The 24,483-nt window shown below is 36.2% G+C and overlaps 4 non-coding genes across 4 annotated transcripts; 1 reads left to right on the plus strand and 3 right to left on the minus strand.

Annotated features, from left to right (window-relative positions):
- Positions 1–1,285: 1,285 nt before the first annotated feature.
- TRNAA-CGC (transfer RNA alanine (anticodon CGC)) lies at positions 1,286–1,357 on the minus strand. The gene has a single exon. It is a non-coding gene; the product is annotated as a tRNA-Ala (tRNA).
- A 7,906-nt stretch (positions 1,358–9,263) lies between these two features.
- TRNAM-CAU (transfer RNA methionine (anticodon CAU)) lies at positions 9,264–9,336 on the minus strand. Its single transcript has one exon. It is a non-coding gene; the product is annotated as a tRNA-Met (tRNA).
- A 5,400-nt stretch (positions 9,337–14,736) lies between these two features.
- On the minus strand, positions 14,737–14,809 carry TRNAK-UUU (transfer RNA lysine (anticodon UUU)). The gene has a single exon. It is a non-coding gene; the product is annotated as a tRNA-Lys (tRNA).
- Positions 14,810–22,487: 7,678 nt separating this feature from the next.
- TRNAE-UUC (transfer RNA glutamic acid (anticodon UUC)) lies at positions 22,488–22,559 on the plus strand. Its single transcript has one exon. It is a non-coding gene; the product is annotated as a tRNA-Glu (tRNA).
- The last annotated feature ends 1,924 nt before the right edge of the window (positions 22,560–24,483 follow it).

Genomic DNA, 24,483 nt, shown 5'->3' on the forward strand with positions numbered 1-24,483 from the left:
TACTGTTCCCAGTATCTATTGTATCCCTCCATTTTGTCTGTAACCTCTTCCCTAAATAAATCCACCTTCTGCCAAAAAGAGTAGACATTGTGAATCTTTCACATGACTGAATCCCAACTTTGAGTACCTGCCATTATTTGGTGACAAACCCCATATCATAAATCATATCATTAGTAACAATAGTTTTCTCCCTATCCATTTATTTAAGAATATAAATATTCAATATTGGGGAAAAGCTAACTAGAACTAAGGCTATCAAAATGTATAATTCAAGATATATGCTCTTCAAAAATGTAAAGTGTAGTGAATTTTCAATCTAGGAAATTTTCAGTTAATGCCAGAACTAATAATAATAAAAAAGACAAACAAGGAAGCTAGCAAGTGTATCATCTGTCTTGCCAAAAAATAATAAGATTTGCAGATAACTTTATATTCTCTCTATTATCATGGACAAGATGTAAGCACCAGAGAACTTATCCTTAGTCATGAAATATGTTCATTCACTAGAGTTTCTAATCTTGCCCAGAAAATGTGGGCTGTGGATCCTTCAGTTATTTGTATCTTCCTCCCCCACCCCAATCTCAATATCTGCCCTCCTCACTCTAGTCATTTATGTTCATTCAACAACCATTTCCTAAATATTTACATGCAGAGAGCATAGTGCTTGCTAAACAATGTGCAAAGGAGTTCAAATCAAATCACTTTCTATTTCTGCTGTGCTGGTCATCAGTTTGAACATAAATAAAATTTTGCAGTCCCCTAAGATTGGAATGTACTTCTGCTTCATTTTTGCCTAGCAAAATTCCTTTAAAACAGCAAATGACAATTTATATAATCAGACCTTTCCAGTTCTTCTGGTAGATAGGTCCCTCTTGGAATTAAATCATATGTGTTCATTCATAAGACTCTAGATCCTTGAGGACTGAGATTGTTGAGGTTCTGTTCTTCCATCCCCAGTACCCTGGCAAAGTGCTTTATAACAACAACAACAACAACAACAACAAAAAAAGACTATTCAGTGATGTTTATTGAAAATAACAGAAATGATAAGTATCAGGAACGTTATTTTAAATGTATCTTATATTTTTCCTCCTCAATACATTTCCTAATGTAGATGGACTAGCTCAAAGGTAATTTTCTCTCATGTTGCCAACGCTAAGACGAAACTCATGGACCTTTTTATTAGTTGTACAAGTCAGAATGTTCAGAAATCTCATTTCAAGTAATTAATTTGGAAAGAGTCTCTCATGTTGTAAACATTAGGAAAGGAAAACATATTTCCACTTGGAGATGCCGGGGATCGAACCCGGGGCCTCATACATGCGAAGCATGCGCTCTACCACTGAGCTACATCCCCTACCCTATGAATCTGTCAGCAGTTCAAGTTAAATATAGGAAAGTAATTAGAGTGGGGAGGGATTGCTCATGAATGAGAGTAAAAAAGAACAAGAAACTATAACTTCTTCCATCTTTTTGTTCATTCCCTGCCCCCCAAAAAATATCCTTTTGAAACTATTCCTAATTTCATAAATGCAGAGTCTCAATGTTGAAAACAATTTCAACAGTGGTCTAGTCCAACACACATGTGAACAAAGAATTCTTTCTACAACATTTCCACCAACTGGGCATCCAATTCTTGTTTTAAGACCTGCAGTAACCATTCCCAATAAGATCAGGAGTGAAACAAGGTTGCCCACTATCACTGTTACTATTTGATATTGTATTAGAAATGCTAGCTTTGGCAATAAGAGTTGAGAAAGAGATTAAAGAAATAAGAATAGGCAATGAGGAAACCAAATTAACACTCTTTGCTGATGATATGATGGTATACTTAGAGAACTCCAGAGACTCTACTAAAAAGTTATTAGAAACAATCCACACCTTCAGCAAAGTTGCAGGATACAAAATAAGCCCACATAAGTCATCAGCATTCTTATAATCACTAACAAAACCCAACAGTTAGAGTTACAAAAAGAAATTCCACTTAAAGTAACTACTGATTGTATAAAATATTTAGGAATCTATCTGCTAAGGGAAAATCAGAAACTTTATGAGCAAAACTACAAAACACTTTCCACACAAATTAAGTCTGATCTAACCAACTGGAAAAATATTAAATGCTCTTGGATTGGGCGAGCAAATATAATAAAGATGACAATACTACCTAAATTAATCTATTTATTTAGCGCTATGCCAATCAGACTCCCAAAAAACTACTTTGATGAAATAGAAAAAATAACAACAAAGTTGATATGGAAAAACAAAAAATCAAGAATTTCAAGGGAATTAATGAAAAAAAAATCAAATGAAGGTGGCCTAGCTATACCAGATCTAAAATTATATTATAAAGCAGCAATTACTAAAACCATCTGGTATTGGCTAAGAAATAGACTAGTTGATCAATGGAATAGGTTAGGTTCAAAGGACAAAACAGCCAATAACTTTAACAATCTAGTGTTTGACAAACCCAAAGACCCCAGTTTTGGGATAAGAATGCATTATTTGACAAAAATTGCTGGGAAAATTGGAAATTAGTATGGCAGAAACTAGGCATTGGCCCACACTTAACACCAGACACCAAGATAAGGTCAAAATGGGTTCATGGCCTAGGCATAAAGTATGAGATTATAAATAAATTGGAAGAGCATAGGATAGTTTACCTCTCAGACCTGTGGAAGAGGGAGGAATTTATGACCAAAGAAGAACTAGAGATCATTATTGACCACAAAATAGAAAATTTTGATTATATCAAATTGAAAAGTTTTTGTACAAACAAAACAAATGCAGACAAGATTAGAAGGGAAACAATAAACTGGGAAAACATTTTTACAATCAAAGATTCTGATAAAGGCCTCATTTCCAAAATATATAGAGAATTGACTCTAATTTATAAGAAATCAAACCATTCTCCAATTGATAAATGGTCAAAGGATATGAACAGACAATTCTCAGATGAAGAAATTGAAACTATTTATAGATATATGAAAATATGCTCCAAATCATTATTAATCAGAGAAATGCAAATTAAGACAACTCTGAGACACCACTATACACCTGTCAGATTGGCAAGAGTGATAGGGAAAGATAATGTGGAATGTTGGAGGGGATGTGGGAAAACAGGGACACTGATGCATTGTTGTTGGAATTGTGAACACATCCAGCCTAGGCTGGAGAGCAATTTGGAACTATGCTCAAAAAGTTATCAAACTGCATACCCTTTGATCCAGCAGTGTTTCTACTGGGCTTATACCCCAAAGAGATACTAAAGAAAGGAAAGGGACCTATATGTGCCAAAATGTTTGTGGCAGCCCTGTTTGTTGTGGCTAGAAGCTGGAAAATGAAAGGATGCCCATCAATTGGAGAATGGTTGAGTAAATTGTAGTATATGAATGTTATGGAATATTATTGTTCTGTAAGGAATGACCAGCGGGATGAATACAGAGAGGACTGGCGAGACTTACATGAACTGATGCTAAGTGAAATGAGCAGAACCAGGAGATCATTATATACCTCAATTATATACTGTTTGAGGATGTATTCTGATGGAAGTGGATGTCTTCGATAAAGAGAGCTAATTCAGTTTCAATTGATCAAAGATGGACAGAAGCAGCTACACTCAAAGAAAGAACACTGGGAAATGAATATAAACTACTTGAATTTTTGTTTTTCTTCCTGGGTTATTTCTACCTTCTGAACACACATATATTGTATCTAGGATATACTGTAACCTATTCAACATGTAAAGGACTGCTTGCCATCTGGGGGAGGGGAGGGGAAAAATCGGAACAGAAGTGAATGCAAGGGATAATGCTGTAAAAAATTACCCTGGTATGGGTTCTAGCAATAAAAAATTATTAAAAAAAAAAAAAAGACCTGCAGTAAGAAGGAAATCCCCTATAATTGGTCATCCAATTTTCATCTTTATTGTAAGATATTCTCATGCCAGTCACTGGCTTGTGCTAATCCTGAAGCTAGAATCTGTAAATCTCTGTCCAAAATAAACATAGCTTCAAGAATCCATTGAATTGCACTTTGTTATCCTTAATAAGATTACATTTGTAAACATGAAGATTTTCTTGATTGAGAAAACCTTTATAATATACTATGGTGTTTTATAGTATAATATACAGAATTGCCAAATAAATTTACATAGACAAATATTTAAATAGAAGCAAACTTCCTTTTTGATGATTCTTGATGAGCATCATATTCCTAAAGGCCAATGTGTATTGAAAAACATGTAATCTAGATAACATGTGTCTTGCTTCATGTTTACAGTAATCTTAGTTCAAAAAACTAAAACTTGAACGCCCTAAACTCCTTAGTTTACTCTCCAGTTCATCTCCATTAAACTCCATTGTGAGGCAAAAGGGTGTTAATTATATTTCATTTCTAATAAGAGCAATAGTAATAACACATTTACATAACATTTTAAGATTTACAAAGCACTTCTTTTTAAAAGCCTTTTTGTAGGTAGAACAGATATTATTTTGTATGTTGTTGTTGTTGTTGTTGTTATTGTTGTTGTTGTTGTTGTTGTTGTTGTTGTTGTTGTTGTTGTGTTTTGCTGAGGCAATTGGGGTTAAGTAACCTGCTCAGGGTCACATAGCTAGGAAGTGTTAAGTATCTGAGGTCACATTTGAACTCGGGTCCTCCTGACTTCAAGGCTGGTGCTCTATCCACTGCATCATCTACCTTCTCCTAACAAATACAATTCTTTCCATTTCACAGGTAAGGAAATAGTATCAGAAAGTTTAATCATGTGTTTTCAGAGAATAAAACTAGCTAATGTTGACAGTTTTTTTTTTTTAATGCTAAATTGATGTGTTTTTTTTAAAAAGAGTATTCACCAAATTGACTATGTTTTAGAAGGGATTCTTGTTCAGATATGCATTGGATAGTTTCCAAAGTAACCTTCAAGTCTAAAAATAAGTCTATGAAATAGAAATAGAAAGAAAAAGGGCACAATGCTTCCCAAGATCATATGAATATGACAAGTAATCCACTTTGTTTTCCTCATCAAAGCAGGAATCCAGTTTCTTTTCTAACTATAGTGCTTTGACAATCAACAAAACTACAATAAATCCTAGTGATCCAGAATTGGTTTTGGCCTGTCCTTTCCCTAATTAGGGTGAACTAATTTAAATCACCTAGAAGACAAGTTCTTCTCTAACTAAAAATAATTAAGTCAAGAAAAAAATAAGTTCCTCTTGGGCCAAGAGGTGAATTATTAACTTTGCCTTCAACTGTGATAAAGACAAGAATATATCTAAACATCTATTAACCCATCAATGGACAAAAAGATACCAGTAAAATGAGCCTTCATTACTTTATGGCTGGAAGGGAGTTTTGAGATGGTTAGCTCAAATACACTTATTTTATCAAAGGAAAAATGTTTAAGGTCCCAAATAGGGATAGTAAATAACTGTACAGTATTAATAGAGACTTAAGTCTTCTGACCACAAATCCCATCTTCTTTCCACCATATTGGACTGTTTCCACATATTGACTGTCTTTGAAAAGATATAAACACATAACTACACAATAGAAAACAGCATCATTATAGGTTGGATTTATCCACATTTGGTTAAAAATAGTGGTCTATGTTTGTAACAATACAGTATTTACTGAGTACTCATTATGTGCAAGGAACTATGCTAAGCATTATGGCAGAGTACAAAGAAAAATGTGACATAGTTCCTACACTCAAGAAAGTTAAATCTTCCAGGGAAATAAGACAAATATTATATTCTTCCTAAATTCTAGCTATTTGAATAAGTGGCACAAGATACAGAGCACCATGTGATTTCAAAGGAAGTCAGGCAACTGTAAACAAGCATTTATTAAATATTTACTAAGTGCAAAAGCATTTTGTTTAGGTCTGGGTATACAAATAGGAGAAAAAAGAAAGACAGTCTGTGCTCTCACAGAGATTACATTGTAAAAGAGGTAGCTAGCATCAGAAAAAAAAATTAAAACTGTGAGGAATACCTTGTCCAGAAGCATGATGGAGAAGTCATTCTGGAAAAACAATGACATGGCTGACTTGAGCATCCTCCTTTAATGGATATTCTGATAGAAATTATGTAATCAAAGGTTGGAAGTTAGAGGGTGTACACCTACTGTGTACTAGGCACTATGATAACACTTTTATAATTATATGTTTTTTATTTAATAAAAGTTACTTGTAAAACATTTTGTTACATTTTTTTAAAGATTTGATTACAGATTCTATCCCTTTCTCCCTCCCCATTTACCCACACATTGAGAAGGCACATTGAGAAGTTATTCAAAATATTTTCACAAAGTTATGTTGTGAAAGAAAACATAAATCCTCCCACACACACACCAAAAAGACCCTCAAGAAAATAAAGTTTTTTTAAATTTAATTACGCTTTAACCATGATAAAAAATAATCAGTTCTTTCTCTGGGAATGGATAGCATTTTTCATCATCAGTCCTTCAGAGTAGTCCTAAATCAATGTATTGCTAAGAATAGTAAAGTCATTCCCAGCTGATCATCTGTGATAAAACTTTTAAAAATTCATGTTAATTAATCCCTATAATGTGAATGTACTTTTGAGGTATAAATTCCAGGACTGATGTGATCTTCCAGAATGAAGAGATTTCTATGACATGATGAAATCCAGAATTCAGCCTGTTAAAAAATTAAATAATGTGAAGGAATAAAGAATAATACATCTCTCCTCATAAAAAGACCATCAGAGTAATTTTTAGCTATCTGTGCACAAAAGGAGAATTAGAGAATGAATAAGATTCCTGCTTCGTATGGATGATGATGAGTGATAATGGATGAGAGAGAAAGGCATTTTTAGATTGATCAATTAATAGGCATTTATTAAATGCCTGCTATGTACCAGTTAAGCTCTAGGGCTATGAGGCAACAAGTCAGTCCCTGCCTTCAAGGAGTGGATAATGTAATTGTGGAGACTACACACAAAAATATATATATATACAAAATAAGCTACAAACAGCATACATAATAAATAATTAAAAGAGGGAAGACACTGGAATTAAGAGAAATTAGGGCAAAGTAGATAGAGTGCCAGACTTGGAGTCAGAAGACTCATCTTCTTGAATAGAAATCTGATCTCAGACACTAACTCTGTGACCCTTGACAAAATCTTTAACCCTGTTTACCTCAGTTTCTTCTTCTGTAAAAATGACCTGAAGAAGGAAATGTTAAAGCACATCAATATCTTTGCCAGGAAAACTCCAAATGAGTTTGACATGACATGACTGAAAACGACTAAACAACAATGGACCCAGTTAAGAGGAGGGTTTAAGTTCTAGGCAGGGGGAACAGACAGAGAAAATATCTGAAGCTAATAGATAGTCTTGTTTGTGGAACAGTCAGAAGGCTGGTGTCACTGGAGCTAGGAGTATGTATTGAAGAATAATGTATAAGAATATTGGAAAAATGAGAGTTGAAACAAGGTACTAAATGGAATTGGTGGGACAATGGTTATCTAGTTTAGCATGGTTCAGTACGGTTGATTTAATCCTACAACAAATAATGGTTTCCTAGTGATATAATGATTGGTTTGTACTCGGTGTGGAGCATATAAGCAGGGACTGAGAGTCACAGAGAAGAAGCTTTTAGAAGGCAACGAAGACAGGCGGGAGCTCAAGCTCTCAGAATCAAGGACAAACATTCATTCGCTCTTCAGTCAGGCCACTGGTGGCAAACTCTCCTCCTGCATTTCTTCAGTGAGACGAAGGCCAGTCTGAAAGGCTCTCCAGAAAGCTGCCCAGCCCTAGGAAGGAGATAATACAGAATCTAGCCCATAAGAAAGCTAACCAGGTCCCAGGAAAGAAGGCAAGACTTTGAAAGAGACAATAAAGGATTTGGACTTTAACCCCTGGCTACTCTTGTGGTGATTACTCTCCTGAAACAAAGGCTGTTTCCAAAGACCTCAAGGAAAACCGAACCAGAGAACATTAGAGGAGAGGGCTAGGTAATGAAAGGCTTTGAATGGCAATTAGAGCATATTGTATTTGCTACTGGAGGCAATAGGAAGCCACTGGAGATTACTGAATAGGGTATGAATTTGACCTGCATTTAAGCAAAATCATTTTAGTAGCTGAATGGAAAATGGATTGAAGTGGAAAGAAAGTTGAGGCTGGCGGATTTAATAGCACGTTATTTCAGGAATGAAGACCTAAGGTCCCCTAGATGTCAAGTTTCCTAGATGGCACATGTCAAACATGTGCAATTCTTCTATACATATTTTTCACAATTATTATGTTGCATAAAATAAATCAGATCAAAAAGAAAAAAAATGAGAAAGAAAGCAAAATGCAAGCAAACAACAACCAAAAAGTGAAAAGTACTATGTTGTGGTCCACACTCAGTTTCCACAGATCTCTCTCTGAGTGAATGTGGCTCTCTCTATCACATGTCTTAGAATTGGCCTCAATCATTTCTTAGTTGAAAAAGAGCCACTTCCATCAGAATTGATCATTATATAATCTTCTTGTTGCCTTGTATGATGTTCTCCTGCTTCTACTTCACTCAGCCTCAGTTCATGTAAGTCCTCCAGACCTCTCTGAAATCCTCTTGTTGATCACTTCTTATAGAATAGTAATATTCCATAACATTCATATGCCATAACTTATCCAGCCATTCTCCAACTAATGTGCATCCATTCAGTTTCCTGACAGAAAGCACTGATATTTCTCACTTTACCTTCAATCTTTTTAAAATAGAAATTCCACTTCTCTTCCTACACCAAATATCTCTGTGGCTCCCTCAAGGTTCGAAAGACAATGTCAGGTTCTTAAGTAGCTGCATTCAAATCATTGTATCTTACATAGTTTTCCAGTAATTTGAGCTTTTTTGCTTAGTTGGTCTTTTTGGAAAACAATATTTTAATAATATGCTTGTACTTAGTTATGTCTGTTTTATCTCCAATCAAACTGTGAACTTCTTGAGAGCAAGTTCTGGCTTTTGCCTTTTCCCAGAGTACAGCACAGTACCTGATACAAGGTAAGTCCTGGATAAATGCTTGTTAACTTGAGATTATTTGATATTTTTCAGTGTGATCTTTCCTTTAGTCTTCTGGGAGTCGAGGGCTTTGCCAAGATTTCTTTTTGGCGATGACTGATTTCCTTCTCCATCCCTATCCCTCAAGACTCGGTTCGAAAAAAAAGAGATGCATTCGAGATTCCCACATTGTTCTATTCCTTTATCCATTTTTCCTTTGAGTAAATCTCTTATTTTAAGGAAGAAAAAAGCACTTTGCCCTCTCTGAGGCTCGAACTCAGGACCTTCAGATTATGAGACTGACGCGCTGCCTACTGCGCTAAGAAGGCAACTGAAACGGTCTCCTTTTGTAGAATTAAAGAAGGAAGAAGACATATGTAGTTATCTATGTGTTATAATATATATGAAGATATGTCTCGAAGAAATGACATTTTCTATCTGTTTGGGGACATTTTTACCTAAATGTAAATAAACCATAAAGGACTAAAAAGTATTTTGAAAAGTCATCAAACTAAAACATAAATGAAATTCATTTTTAAAAATTAATAATTAAACTTGTCTTAAAAATAAAAACTAACCATACATAAACCAGCAGTTTTTAAAAATCATTAGATATTCTCTCGGAAGTTAACTTAAGCAGTAAGACTCTCTAAGTAACAGACAGGAGGCTGTATGTATCAATCGAATCAAACCATCATTATTACTACCTTGGCCATTATTTCTCTATATACCTTGATGGAGTCTACTATGTTGCTGAATTCAAGAGGCTCGAAAATTAGTTATGCTTCCAATACAGTGACCTCAGAGCCATTATATGAGATATGGAGGAGTAGCCTGGGAGTTAACTGCTCCTGCAGGAACTATAACTGCAGCTACTGAAGACCCAGAAAATAAAATTCTTGCCACCTTGGGATTATCAAATAGCTCAACATTTGAAACAGATATAATTTTATCAACGGAAATGACGTCTATTTCATCTAGGTTTATGAAATATTACATATTATACCAATCATACAGCCCTAATTGCTGTATGAATGATATTACTTGGTGTGTGTTAATTTAAGAAAATGTATTGGAAAATAACAGTTAAGTAAAAACAATCACTCGTTAAAAATATTAATCAAATTATTGCTTTAGTTTGTATATTTTGGTTGATTTTGTGTGTGAGAGATTTTTAAGCCATTTTTCAGTTCTTGAATGTTTCTCTAAGTTGTTCTTTAAGAGGCCAGTAAACAATGAAGTTGGTAGCTTCTCTGTGTCAAGTAATTATGTATATGTTCACATGAATTGCCTACATGCAGCTCACAGGGAAGCATGAACATGTAGCTTGAGAATCTTGTCCTTCTCTATCCAAGGAAGATATTAATTTCTACCTGAAGAGGAGCAGAAGAAGAGGTCCTGATGTTGACTACATTATTATCTCTGAGAGAGACATAGTGGACAAGAAATATATATATTTGTGTGTGTGTGTGTATACACAAACATGTATATAAGCATATTTACATATGGATATATACATATACAGATAATGTATGTATATATGGGTGTATATATATACAAAATATGCATATATACAGTAATATATGTAAATTTATATTACATATATTTATATATCATGTTTATGTATATATGTTTTATTTCTATATGTATATACATACATGTGCATTTTTTAGTTGGGATAAGGGCATAATTTTTTTAAGTTCAAGCTGCATTCCTTATCATTAAATATTCAAAAGGGGGAAAAAAAAAAGAGGCCAGTAAAGAGTCTGATTCTCTTAGAACTTTACATTCTTACCACCAACAGAATGATTTCAGGGAGGCCTGGAGATACTTACATGAACTGATGCTAAGTGAAATGAGTAGAACCATGAGTATACACGGCAACAAGAAGACTACATGATAATCATTTCTGATGGACATGGCTCTCTTCAGCAATGAGATGATTCAAACCAGTTCTAATTGAAGCCTGTGGGAACTGAGTGTGGACCACAGCATCGCATTTTCAAGCTTTCTCTTGATGTTTACTTTCATTTTGTTTTCCTTCTCAGGTTTTTTTTTTTTTTTTCTAGATCTTATTTTTCTTGGCTCACCATCTTCCCTGACTTGATGAATCTCTCAGTGAACAATGCATGTAATAGGAAAGGAACAAAGTATCACAAACTATGCAATATGTTACTAGAAGTAGATTGTTACTGCTAGTTACTGTTTAATGCTTATGTCAAGCTAGAATGTTGAGCATGATACATGTAACCTTGGTATGTATACTGTTTAATGGAAACATCTTGTGTAATTGCAACACTAGCTTAAAGAGTATTTAAATTCTCCTCTCAGATCAATAAATGGGCTGTTTTGACTATTCCTGCCTGACTCATGTACTTTCATTTCCAGACTTATCCTATTCAGTGGAGCAGGTCTCCATATCACTAGACCTGTTGCCAGAATTAGTTCAGATATCAGATTTTTTATTTTAACCCAGTTTCAGTTCAGAATTCTAGAAAACAAATAATTTACTATTTCAGTCTCTCCTAGTAGTTAAGATTATAGGCACATGCCATCACACCCAACCACTAGAGCACTATAAAAGGTATTTAAGCTAGAAGGAGAAAGCAAAATCTCTTTGTAAAAAAATTTCACCTACAATTTGCAAATATGTAAAAAATTTTTGAAAAACTAAATCCCCTAAATAAATCAAATTAAGATTCTCAGATTTATAATGAGACCAAAAAAGACAAAGGTATCAGGATTTTGAAAAAGTTATGGAAAATAAATACACAAAATCATATTTGTATTGTTCTTGGTTGGTTTTCTGGAGGTCTCTGGACCAGCCTTCCTTTCAGTAGATTAATCACCACAAGAATAGCCAAGTGTTAAAGTCCAAAGTCCAAATTCTTTATTGTCTCCTTACTTGGGGCTCAGTTAGCTTTCTTGAGGCCCTTTAGATGGCCCTTGGTGTCAGTGGGGGGGAGCAGGAGGACAGGCCAGCCACCATGACGTTTATGAAGATGGAATGAATGTCTCTCCTAGGCTCTGAGATCTTGAGCCCCCACCTTCAGTCCTCTGTCTCCTCTGAGTCTGATTCTGGCTAAGGCTATCCCAGCTTATATCCTCTATTTAATTACATCATCATAGGTGTGAATCTTGTAGACTATATTAAATACTAAGTACATGTACTGAATTAGAAAACTATTAATCACCATGCTAAACTAGATAACCATTGTCTTATCAATTCCACTGAGTTAGCACCTTGTAAGAATCCTTGTTTCAAGTACAGAGTTCTGGCCCATAACAAATATTAAACCAATTAAGAAACCTACCCTGTAGATGAAATAGGTATAAAAGCTTGATAAAGATGAGAATTATAAATTATAAAGTAACTTATTAACTTGTTCAGTAACGTGAGGATTATAATTGCTCATTCTGCAAGAAAAAACATGAGCTAAAACTGTGAACCTGTGGCACTTTATTAAATGGTCCATGGTCCCTTCTACTGAAGTGGACTTCAGATCTTCCTCATGACCTGAGATGCCCCTTATCTTCCAAGGCCTTATTTTTATAAGGTTTGATACCAAATCTGATACTTAAATACTATTGAGGGGTTACACAAAATACAGCATTCCATTGATTAATAGAATTCATTTTTCAAAAAAAAATTGATATATCAGCTAGAAATTGAATGGGAGGGGTGGAGAAAATGTCTCAGGTTGGTCAAAAATAGTCACCTACTTATGTTAGTCAAGAGAGCATAGTCCAACGTATACATATATTGTATTTAACTTATACTTTAACATATTTAACATGTATTGGTCAATCTTCCATCGGGGGAGAGGGTGAGGGGAAGGACGGAAAAAATTGGAACAAAAGGTTTTGCAATTGTCAAGGCTGAAAAATTACCCATGCATATATCTTGTAAATAAAAAGCTATAATAAAGAGAGAGAGAGAGAGAGAGAGAGAGAGAGAGAGAGAGAGAGAGAGAGAGAGAGAGAGAGAGAGAGAGAGAGAGAGAGAGAGAGAGAGAGAGAGAGAGAGAGTAGTCCAGAGGTGTAAGGGCTTTCCATGTAACTTAGTCACCTATGCTAAACTTGATCATCATAACAAGGAACAACAAGCGTGGAGAGGGCCTTTAGTTGGCTTCCTAGGATTAAGCAAGTGAATTTACAATTTGTAGTTCATCAGCTGTGGGGCTCAATATATAGAATTTATAATCACTATAATCCTTATGGAAGCATATTAAACTGATTAACACTGATTAGAATAGAACAGGATTCAAATGAATCATTTCTCACAGTATTATAAACAGGTCTACACTATAGAAGCAATTTAAATTTTATTTCAAAGACCTAAATATGAATAAATATGTATTGCCATAGATAAATAAAGTATTTAATGTGAACAAGAACAGTTAAGATTAGCTTCTGGCAGTATGTTTTTTTTTTAATATTATGACAACATCAGAATAAAGAGTTTATTAAAGAAAACAATACAAATGTTGGTACTATTGATTAACATTTCTATGTAAAAAAATGTCCTACTGTAACTGTTATTAAGCAAAAAAATCTTTCTTAACTTGTTTTGAAAGAACTGGGAATAGCAATATCATTAATGACAATGTTTCAGAGATTTTGAGAGATAGGACATTTACATCTCATATAAACATTATTATTATATTAGTCATAGTAATATTAATATTACTATTAGCATAGTTATCTTATGTGATAAAGATGAGAATTATAAATGAATTTTTCAATCAATTCTTTGCTATCTTGTTTTGTCTAAGATTTATTTGTGTGCTATTTTAAAAATATAGTACGCTTAAGTTCTTTTAAATTAAATTTTATTTTCAGATCTTCATTCTCTCCCTCCAACCTTTCTCTCCTCAACTGGGAAAACAAGAAAAACAAAATTCATGTTTGCAAACGTGTCTAGTCAAGCAAAATATTTTCCTTAATTAATCATATTCCTTCACATACACCCAAAATATATTTCCGTCTACACTCTGAGTCCATCACCTATCCAGCGATGTTTCATCTTGTGACCTCCGAAATTGAACTTAGCCACTGCACTGATCAGTTTCTAAGCCCTTCACAATATTACTATTAGTTTGTAAAATGTCCTCCTGATTTTGCTCACCTCACTCTGCATCCATTCATAAAAATCTTTCCTGTTTTCTCTAAAGTCACCCCTTTTCTCATTTCTTACAGCACAAGAGATTTAATCGCATCCCATCCAGATTGTATAACTTGTTCAGCCATTTCCCATTTGAGGGCATTCCCTTGAGTTCTAATTCTTTGCGCGCGCGTGTTGCTATAAATATTTTTATTCATATAAATCCTTTTAATGCTTAACTGCATTTGACTGAAATATTTTAAAAAGCATTTGCAAAGATTATTTACCAAAAGTGAGGGAGGGGAGCGGAGAGGAAACGAAGAGGGCTGTCATTTCATAAAGAAGGGAAAACACCGGCCTCAGGATAATGTAAATATATAGATCTAAGGAACCAGGTCAGTCTCCCTTAAACCAACAGTTGATTTCTAGAGGAAGGCAGAAGTCTTTAGGTAAATTTTATCGTCCTAATATTTCTTATATTGATTAAAATTCTGCACATCCAACTCAGAAGGAACTTTTTCATAGTCTGCGCAAGGAAGAATTTTACATTGATAAAAGAACAACGGCAATAAGAGTTATGATGGGAAAGAATGACATTATCTATAAGTTCTAGTCAAAATAACAACGCCTGAACAGGGACTTGAACCCTGGACCCTCAGATTAAAAGTCTGATGCTCTACCGACTGAGCTATCCAGGCTCTTAGTTTTAACTCTTGCCCCCCTTAAACAACAGGTGAGATAAGTAATTGCTATTCCAGTCTTTAAAGGTTAGCTAAAGTATGATAAATGTGGAAATATATTTAGAAGAATTGTACATACTTAACCTGTATTGGATTCATTGCTGTTTAGGAAAAGGGCAGAATGAGGGCAGAAAGTGAGAAAAATTTGGAACACAAGATTTTGCAAGGGTAAATGTTGAAAACTACCTTTGCATGTATTTTAAAAATAAACAGTTTTTTTTTTTTTTAAAGAGATGAGCTAAATTTGAGGTAGTAGTAGAATATCCAAATTGATGTTTTCAACAGACACTCTTTTAAAGACTTACAAAAGGGAAGAAAAACATTTGGAAATATGACCCAGAAAGTTAATCAATTTTGACCTAATGATACTTCTGCTAGGTTCATATCTAAAAGGTATTAAAGAAAAAATAAACAGACTCATATGTCCATATTTTTAACAGCTCTATTTGTGTTTGCAAAGATTTGGAAGGTAAAGTGGTACCAATCAATTAGGAAATGATTGAGGAAATTATGGTTTGGCTAGATCATAACATTACATAGTATGCAAACTATTGCATAACTATATCAATACTGTTCTAATGTAAGAAATGACAAAAAAAAAAATTCAGAGAAACCTGGGAAGATTTCTTCGAGTTAAAGGACCAGATCTAGAACAATTTACACTACAACACAGTAAAAATAAAAGCGCTGAAAGACTGAGGAATTCTAACCAATACAATGATCTATCATGAAACAACTCCTCATGGAGAGGTGATAAATTAAACATGCAGAGTACGACACATTTTGGGACGGAGACAATGTGAAATTTTGTTTTCCTTGACTATGAATATTTGTTATAAGAGTTTTGTTTTTCTTTTGGGGTGAGTGTGAGGGGAGAAGAGAAAGAAAACAAATCTTTGTTAACTGGAGAAAATAAAACAGTAAAAAATTAAATGAAAAAATGTAAATATCATTGTAACAAACTATTTTCTGAATTAGGGACAGTAGAATTACCACACTTGGATTCTGATTTCAGGTCTCATTACTTATGGAGTAGGTTGAAGTTGGGTGTAATTTCTTGCAGGACTGAGGTTCTTCAGATCTAGTCATTATTAATACACCTATAGTATAGGTGTTACTTGGTTTATATACTTAATCGAGGGAGACTGCTAATTTTGAATACCAGACGTGGGGAAATCATTCATGCATCTTCCGATTTTGTTCGAGTAGTATAATAGTTCACTGATCCAGTCTGAAGCAGCTATGGAGACTCCCTAGCATAATTGAATCTGAGATCCGCAACAAAGTAAGGTTCCAAGTCTTCTTTTGTCTGTGGCCTCAAGAAAATGAGAGGTTTAAGGAATATGTAATATCCCTTAATTTTCTTGATGGTAACTAGATAACTATTTTCCCAGAATAATTACACGTTTTATCCTAAAACAGTTTGCCGGGCCACAGTAGGTGATTAAAGCTTTGCTTCTTAAACTGTGGTTCGCTACTTCACAGGGGGTCTTGTAACAATGTGGAGATTGCGAAATTATAATTTAATATCAGCAAATGTTTGATTTGCATAACTATTTTATGTACCTATATACCTGAGGTCACCTAAAAATTTTTCTGGCAAAAAGGGATCGCGAGTGGAAAAAGTTTGAGAAAACCTGGGCAAAATAAAGTATTTCTACTTCATCAAGTAGATTTAAAGGAGACTAATGAGGCACCCACAGTCCTTAGTATGATACCATAAAACATTAAGGTCTGAGTCTCACTCTCTTTCCTATTCCTAAAAACTTTTCTTAAAATTAAAACCAGTAAATTTATCTCTTAGGAACTAAAAATAAAGGGATAACTCTTAACGAATGACAATTTAAAAAACAAAAGACAACGAAATAACTCAGTTTAGGAAATTGAAATAGCTCAGTTGGGAGAGCGTCAGACTGAAGAATGAAAGGTCCCTGGTTCAATCCCGGGTTCACCATGTTTTAGGCCACCTATTTAGGTCACCTGCAGCGCCAATATATTTGCAAACACACTTTACTCTTCATTACCTCGAAGTCTCTTTCAGGCAGTTTTTACACTACAACAACACAGTAAAAATAGGAAACTCTGAAAGAAAAAAGTCAAGAGAAATGCTCCCACTCTCCCCTACTTCTCTCCCTATTAAACTAAAATTTCATGTTCAGAAGTCACAAGGTTTCTAACTCAAGGGTGCTAAACTTATTGTTTGTGAACTTGTTCAAGTAAATAAGTAGGTAGATAGTTATATTGATAGTTATATCTTAGAGAACTATATATTTTGATAAAGTCATTTCATGATTCGTGGCTGCCTTTGAAATTTGGTGTATTTTGTGCAAATGAAAACGTTATTCTGAGATCTATAAACTCATCAGATTATGAAATGGATCCATGACATAATTCGAATGTCTTGTTGTTTTAAGTCATCTATCACAGACAAATTTGTCTGATTTTAGCAATTAATATTGTGCTTGTTTGCTTTGATGAATATGTTTCCTTGGTCTTCAGAACAGACTTTTGGGTAACAAGAATATGGTGGACTTTCCTTGATTAATAGCTATTTGGAGAGGTGGAGGGAGGGAGAGAATGTTATGAAAGGAGAAGTCTCAGGATTTTGTAAGTATCAAAACCCTCTTTCTGTTAACTTTTTATATTTTTGCTTTGCTGTTTTAGGTCAATAAGATCGAAAAAGGTTATGCTTTATAAGTTTTAAAAAAGGGAGATTAAATTGCCACAAGTGTGGGAGCTAGAGTTCACATCAGGATTTTCGGGTTGCCAGATGACAAGAAGGGATCAATGAATCACTAAATGACCCGATTGACTCATCCAGCAGAAATGAAGATATGGAACCATCTTTCATTATTCAAGCAAACATGCTATATTACAAATGAGTATATAATTCACTTGGAAAGATAGGGTAGAAATAAACTGGTCACACATCACCTTTGCTGTTGTGTTTGTTCATTTTCATTCATGGCAGACTCTTCTTGACCCTCTGGAGTGGTTTGCCATTTCCTTCTCCAACTAATTTTACAGAGGAGGAAATTGAAGCAAACAGGGTTAATCGACTTGCCCAAAGTCACGTGTCTAGTAAGTGTCTCAGGCCAGATTTGAACTCACATCACCTACCCTATTGCATGTATATATTTTATGATCCTTGAGGACAGATATTATTTCATGTTTGTCTTTGCAACCTCAGAATTAAGCAAAATTCATGAAACATAATAGATGCTTAGTAAATCCTTGTTAATTGATTGGGTGTGGGGAGGAGTTTGGGATCCAGTGCTCTTCCAGAATCTAATATTTTAGCAGAAAAGGAAAATTCCTTGCTATTTCTGAAATTTTGGGGGTTGCCTTCAAAATAACCTTAAGTTCAAGAGTTGGGAAAATTAACTTTCAAGAGAAGGGAAATTCTTGAGCCTTTTGGAAAGTAAACCAAATCATCCATCTACCATCATCTTCATTCAATTAGAGAATCAATAAGATATCAAAGACACACCTGAAATAATAGATTTGCATCTTGTGCTGGCAAATTATAGTAGGTTTCTGGAGTGTGTGGTTCTGATTGAAAGGGGTAGCCTGTGCAGAAGTTTCAAAGTCCATTTCTTTTCTTGGGGTTGGAGATTGGGGATACAAGTCACATGTCATTAAGTCTTATTAAAACTGGAAAGGACCCTGAGGAGAGAAATATTTCACTAGAAAAAGAAAGTGCTCCCCCTAGTAATCCCAAGTGGAGATCACTTCTGAGAAGAATCTAATTGAAAGGTCATTAGGATTCTAGTGGAAAAGCAGAACTTACTAAGAGAATCGTTTTAAATGTATATAAACTTCTGTGAATTCTTTCTGCCTTTCCTACATTTTTTATGCAATTCATCAACTACTTTGGGGTAAAAGGAAGGATGTTCAGTATCATATATACGTATGTGCTTATATGTATATTGTTTTGAGTGCTTTTTTGAGAAGTGGAGTATCAGTCACTCACATTTATGGAAACCTAGATAAGAACTACATATAAACTAAATTCAGTGATTTCCCAGAGTAAACCCTGGTGGAGGCATAAAGAATGAAAGAGATAGTGAACTTTGGTGTAGATAAAGAGAAAGAACCCTGTCTGAGTATCATATTGAACCCATCATATCTTGGATGTGGTTACAAAATATCACATTCCAGAAACAGTATTCCAACCCAAAAGATAAGAGTACAAAGACTGGGACATATCTTGGCTGTAGTTCTTGTTACAGGAGGCAGAGAAGACTTGATTCTAGGAAAGAACTGGAAAAGTACACAAGGGATTGAGCAGTAAAGACAATCGCCCCTTATTTTAATAGAGGAGGTCTTCATGATATTTTTCTAAATTGAAATAAACCAAGAATTCAACTGCACGAGACTTGCTTTTATTTCCTCACTTGAGAAGATCACTGTATTTTTCACTGTTACAGATTTTGGAGGTGAGAGTGCTTGAGCATGCCATTTAATCCTTTTGAAAAGAGGTTAGAGGGGTCCTCAAACTACGGCCCGAGGGCCAGATGCGGCAGCTGAGGGCGATTATCCCCCGTACCCAGGGCTATGAAGTTTCTTTATTTAAAGGCCCACAAAACAAAGTTTTTGTTTTGACTATAGTCCGGCCCTCCAACAGTCTGAGGGACAGTGAACTGGCCCCCTATTTAAAAAGTTTGAGGACCCCTGTCAGCATGTGTAACATATAGTACTGCTTTTACGGAGGCAGTCGTCATAACACCCCTTCTCATTACAGCAGAAAAGAAAACCCTCTCGGGATATTTCAGGCCCCACATCACTAAGCAATTTCGTTTAGTCGACTATGCACCATTGACTTACCCTGCTCCGGGGTATAGCTATTAGAGATGATTCCCAAGATCCCTCAACCAAAGCAACTGTCCTTCCTGCCAATTCTATTCTACTCTGGCTAGGAGGAGATAGGAGGAGACGGATTTGAGACATTTATATGCAGCGAACTCTATCCCCTGAAAGAAGCTTGACTCTAAATCTATCTTGTCCTGAAAGTGAAGCTATAAAACATGGAGTCTGAAAAGAGATTGGGAACTTATATAGTCTCTCCACAATATTGCTCCAAATACTTTCACGTAATTTTAAATGTCTTTTTGATGCGGGAAAGATTCCTTTCTAGATTCCCACCCTCTCCTAGTTAATAATGTAAATTGCCCTTTAACTCACAAATCCTGGTCCCTTTGAATTCCAATAGAAGATCTGACCTGTTCCCAGCCCCACCCGGATCTGAGCCAACTTTGGGGCTACACCCGAAAGCCCCTCGAGCTAAGTCTCCTATTATAAAAAGGCCATGCTGGGAACTCCTCTTTGCAGAGATTCCAAACATGGCTACCATGTGAGGATTCTCTGTCCACTGGACCCTCTGTCCAGTGCCCTCCTTATCTCTACCTTCGCCTATACTTTAACTTTGCTTATCTAATAATAAACCTCTTTTATCAATCTAGCTCTCTGGGCCAATAAATGCTTTTATTGGGAACTCGCGCCGCTACTAGACCCCCTTGCGCCAAATCTGTACCCCAAACCTGCCACTAGACCTTAACCCTAATTTCATTTAGCTACCCCAAAGCTAGACCTCAACATTTTAGATACTGGAGATGGAAGGGAAGAAAACAGACTCTATCTCATCTCATGAAAAAAAAAGCAAGAAATTCTCGCTTTTTCTAAGGGTCAGCTCCTAAGTCATTTCCTTTGGAAAGCCTTTTTAGGGAACCTGAGAGTGGCTAAATGCTGCTTCCTTTTTCAAATTATATTGGATTTACTTATTACGACCTACACTCTGTGGGCAACACCCTCCTGTGGTGATTTTCTTCTTCTTTAAAATAATATAATAATGGTTCTCTCTGGGGGAAAGCAGGTTTCTCGCGGAGGTTTTCTGGAGGCAGCCTTAGTTTCAGTCAAAAGTAATAATCACCCAAAACACAGCCAGGTGTTAAAAGTTCAGATCTTTTATTGCCTCCAATATAGCCCGGTTAACTTTGAGGCCTATCTCTCTAGTGGTTCCAAGAGCTCCCTCCGAATGTCTCCAAATCCAAAGGTTTGTCCTTTGCTTCCGACTCTGCTTTCTTTCTTTCTTTTTTTAAAATAACTTTTTGTTGACAGATGCCTCTGCTTTCATCAGCCTCCAGAGCCAGCACCAAGTTGAATCTGTCTTGCCTCCCAGAGTGCTCTGTGTCTGCACCAGAGTGCTCCTCTCCAATCTAATTCAACTGAATTCTCCTGACTGGGTTTATATATGACTCTTCTGAGAGAGTGGGATTATGGGTTTTCTCCCAGAGTGCTCTCTGGCCCTAAGAGCTTCAAGGGAGATGTGAATTCACAAAGTTACAAAGTTTACTTTGTGAATCTCCCTTACTTGTGAACTCCAGTGAGTACTTAAATACTTCTTGTTTATATGAGTTCTCTAAAGGTGTGAACACAAGCATTGTATCAATCAGTTCTACTTAGTACCTTGTTTCAGGTTCTGGCCCAAAACATCTCCTTGTAGGATTAGATCAATAATACTGAACCATGCTAAATTAGATAATTGTTGTCTCTATCAACTCTAATGACTTAATTTGTAAAGATTCCAACACCCTCCCAAGTAAAAAGTATGCTTCTAGAGCTCTCGCTTCCTTCTAGCAGATAGCAGGAAAATGGGTGCCTAAGAAAATGCTTGTTGAATTGAATTATCGAATTTCATTCCGTCACCTACCCTGGTGCCAGCTCATTCTCATCCTTAAACACCTTCCTGGACTCTGTCCGTTGACATCTATCCCAGTCCACTTTACGAGATGTTGAGGCTGATGAAGACTCTCCTAATTCTAGTTAGGCCCTCTGGAAACTTTCCTTACCCTCCTTCGAAGCCCGCTCCGCGTTTAAATGGGTCGCACTAGGCGGGAGGAGACCAAGCTACGCTTTTACTTGTAGGCTTTCTGCTAGGCGGATCTGATTACCTCCAGCGCTTCTCTCCAATCTCTTCCAAGAATTCCAAGCCAAACTGTTGTAGGGCTTGCTAGCAAAATATCAGAGCCGAATTGAGTGAGTGTTTACTTGACTCCGGGAGATGCCAGTACATCACGAGTGTATAAAGAAACCTGAAGCCGTTCCCAAACTGTGTGCAGGCTGTTTTCAGAATGAATAAAGCACAATGTTGCGTTTTCGTCCCTCTGCGGCCATCTCCAAGTGTTCTCTCTTCGGGATTTTCGGAATAGTGAAATCCCTTCCGAAAGTCCCGGAAGCGCCAGCACCTACGGGAATGTTGGAAAGGGGAGGGAGAGGTAAGAGACTTTAGCTGTTAGAGAAGGGATTCTGTGATGTCTGTTGGCTGCAGATGTCTGGTCCTTGGACGCGTAGAAATGGTGTTTCTTTGACTATACTAGTGATTCTCTAAATCCCTGTTGCTTTCGGGCTAAAATTCCAAATTCCAAAATTTTGGGGTTTGTGATTTCCAAATTTTGTGATTTAAATACGGAGCATCTAACCTATACAGTAGAGCCTTAATTAATATGTAATCAATGTGGACGGAGGGAAGGAGATACTTGAAAAAAACTTAAAAGGAATTTAATCTGTTTACAGATTAAGAAACATTTTTTTTTTCTCAAATGCACAACAGAAAGGTTGTAAAACACCATGGTAAGCGTCCCTGGTGGTCTAGTGGCTAGGATTCGGCGCTTTCACCGCCGCGGCCCGGGTTCGATTCCCGGTCAGGGAAAGTTTGCTTTTGTACTTTCAGCCTAAAATTGGTAGGCGTACCACAATTCTTACCTAGCCTTTAATCAAAGAATGCAAGTTATCTCGAACAAACTAATGCCTGGAAAAGACTTTAGCTAGAAGAGACGAAGTATATCCGGCTTTGTCTCCAATCGCCTAGACCTATGGCTTGCCACTGGACTCTAAAGACTGGAAGAAAACGTGAGACTGATGACTTTTCACAGTCCTGTTTTATTTATATCCACTTCTCTTGCAAATCAAGACATAAACCTCTTGATTCCATTGGCCTCCTTCTATAACCAAAGACAAACAACATCAACAACAATCTAACTAAGACCCCATCTAAAACAAAATTTACTCCAATTACGGATTTAGAAGATCGCACATACTATCAAGCGCGTCTAGTGTACCAGTTTATTTTGCTTAATTGCACCTCAACCTCCCTTTTAAAAAAATAACTAATTTTCCATAATAGATAATTCCCTAGATATGGAAGGAAGGAGAGACAAAAAACTGAATATGATGGAAAGGGAAAAGCAACATTATTCCTTCCTTTCCCTTTTCTTTTTTTCTTCTTGAAAGACGAAATTTCTCCCTTGTTCCTAGCTTCTGCCGGGCGCCTACCCATAGCATTCAAGTGAGGAAACTACGACAGAGGGATGGGAAGATACCAAAGGGAAAGAAAGAACCAAGATGCCATAAATAATGAATAGGAAAGTTATGTTTGCCGCATCTTTCCATTTATTTACCAGAAAGGAGGGGGAAGGCGCAAGATGGATCCTTCACAAAACAATTCGTGACAAAAAGAAGAAGAAGAAGAAAAAGAAGAAGAAGGAGGAGGAGGAAGAAGAGGAGGAGGAGGAGGAGGAGGAGGAGGAGGAGAAAGAAAGAAAGAAAGAAAGAAAGAAAGAAGAAAAACAACAAACATAGAGCTTCCATTTATTGTCGTTCAAGGAAAATGTCTTTAATAAAAATTAATAGAACTACAGTCTCTAGTCAAGAAAAGCATTTCAGGGACATTTCAGTCTAGAGACAAATTTGTAAACGATTTTCAACCTGGAGTCTTTTCAAGGCTTGCTATCTATCATACTAGCAAATGTTGGTTTAGGTACAAAACAAGATCAACACTGCAGTGAAACCTGAGGAACTAGGAAGTCAGATTTGAAGTTTTCAAGAAAATCATTTCTAAACATAGAGTAAAAATTCCTCTGACCAAGAATCTCAAAGGCAATTCTTCCATTGGAAGTTCGTGATTACTAGTTTAGAATGTTGTCTCATTGTTGAATGTTTCCAGAATTAGTTGAAGAGATAGAGAATTCGATTTGCATGAGAATGGGCGTGTAATCCAGCAATGAGAAGCTTTTAAAATTAGTAACCATGTTACAAATTAGACGAGAGAGAGAGAGAGAAGTTAAGGTATCAAATTTAAGTGGTATTTGCTTTGTTTTCTATTTTGCTAAATAGGGAAGGCGCGATAGAGGATGAGAGCCACAGGGGATGGTAACCCTAGCGAGGGTTTCGGAAAGGTGTGCAAGACCCAATATTCTACTTCGATATTCTTAGAAATGTAATGAATTGCCAGATGCAGCCAGAAAGAATGCGGCAACCGTCCTCTCTTTGTCTCGAAGAAAATCTTAGGAGGGAAAGCTGGAAGGGAAGGTCTAGTTCAAACTCCAGATTTTTGTGGCTGCGATCCGTGACGACGCGGCTATCAAGTTAATCGAATATCAATTTGCCTCCTCTTCTCCAGGGCTAAGGAGCTTTCCGCTACGCTTCTTTCTCGCAGACCGAGGCTTCCCATTTCAGCCCCTCGTCGTCCCCTCTTCTGTCGCCCCACAAGTCGAGTCTGCTGCTCCCCTAGGGCTAAACCGGGGCGTGAGGAGCACACTGCCAGGCGCTGGGCAAGGCGAAGACTTGAGAACTTT

The sequence above is a fragment of the Antechinus flavipes genome, chromosome 1 (genome assembly GCF_016432865.1).
Source record: "Antechinus flavipes isolate AdamAnt ecotype Samford, QLD, Australia chromosome 1, AdamAnt_v2, whole genome shotgun sequence".
NCBI classification, from domain to species: domain Eukaryota; kingdom Metazoa; phylum Chordata; class Mammalia; order Dasyuromorphia; family Dasyuridae; genus Antechinus; species Antechinus flavipes.